Source organism: Microtus ochrogaster, chromosome 10 (assembly GCF_000317375.1).
Source record: "Microtus ochrogaster isolate Prairie Vole_2 chromosome 10, MicOch1.0, whole genome shotgun sequence".
Taxonomy (NCBI): Eukaryota; Metazoa; Chordata; class Mammalia; order Rodentia; family Cricetidae; genus Microtus; species Microtus ochrogaster.
The window spans coordinates 80,248,691-80,249,984 of record NC_022016.1 but is presented as its reverse complement, the minus strand read 5'-3'; the positions used below and the strand labels follow the sequence as shown (position 1 = coordinate 80,249,984).

Below are 1,294 nucleotides of genomic sequence, written 5' to 3'. Positions count from 1 at the left end.
CATCACAGATGACCACAGATTCATCTTTCTTACTTTTTAAACACACCCTGAGGGTGCCCTTTTCTTGGGCATGCAATGTCCATGTGTGGGTGGAATGTGCTGTGGGTGTGCAGAGAGTGCTGGCATGAATGTCACTTTGCATGCGTCATGTAGGGGAATGCTCGGGACTGTGAACTCAGCCAGTCTTGCTCATTGCTTCCAGGCGTAGAATCAATTTCTGGCCACACATTTCATCCCGTTTGGAGTCCTGTGGTTAGAGTGTGTGTCCTTGGCTGGGTACCCAGCATTCTGTTCTGAGCTTTCAGTTTCAAAGGAAAAGTTCTCTCAGCATGGCCAAATGAGACTTTCTGGATCACTTGAACATTCTTTGCATGACAATTTGGGGTCTTGTTCCTGCCCAGATCTCCCCTTGGTCAGGTACTGAGTATTCAGTCTGGTCTCTCCTGCCCTTCCTCAGAACCACTCTGTGCAAGCCCAGCTAAGTAGAAGGACTAGGAAGGAAGTCCTGGTTGCAGACAGTGAATTCAAGAGAAGCCATTCTAAGAAGCAGGCCATGGCATATTAGGGAAATGTGTCCATGGCATCATGGATCCTGATCTAGGAACAGTTTCAAGCAACGTGGAATCATGACAAACACTGTGTGTGTCTCTGGGAACTTTATTGTTCAAAAGAGGAAAGGTGAAGAAACTTGTGTGAAGGACAGTCAGGTGTAGGATATACAGGAGAGATGTAGACAAAGCAACCAGGTGACAGTGATGTAAAGACTATGCCAGGCTTCACAATGGCTTCACAATGATGTTCAAGCCCTAAGTTTGGAACTCATGAAGGTTTCCTCATGATTCCAAGGAACTTAGTATGTTGCATTGTGAAAGACGTATTATACTGGGAGAATTACCTTGGTTTTTTAGTGGGCTTGATGATGTCACAAGAGTCTTTTCATAATGGAAAGAAATTAGAAGAGAGGGGTTCAGAGAACAGTTCTGTGCCAAGGAATAATGATTTATATTGAAAAATGGAAGAAGATGACTTTCCAGAGAACTCTCCAAAAGGTTGGTCTCACCAACAACTGGCTTCCTTTCAGTGACACTCATTTCAGACTTCTGAGGTCCAGAACTGTAAGATAATGACACTCAGTTATTTCAGACCACCTAGGTTGTGACAGTTGGTTATTGGTGTAATAAAGAATCATGTAGGGAAAATAAGACAACAGAAAGGTAAAAGGCAAGAGGGGAGGCTGGAGGACAGAGAAGACTAGGGATCAGATGTTGGTAGTAAGAGACAGAAAGACAAATAG

The 1,294-nt window shown here is 44.0% G+C and overlaps 1 long non-coding RNA gene across 1 annotated transcript in view; it reads right to left on the bottom strand.

Moving 5' to 3' along the window:
* Nucleotides 1-637: 637 nt before the first annotated feature.
* LOC106143910 overlaps nucleotides 638-1,294 on the bottom strand; it is a 1,150-nt gene continuing 493 nt past the window's right edge. Inside the window, exon 2 of the long non-coding RNA XR_001229047.2 lies at nucleotides 638-1,113. This is a non-coding gene — a long non-coding RNA (uncharacterized LOC106143910). The remainder of the gene's footprint in view (nucleotides 1,114-1,294) is intronic.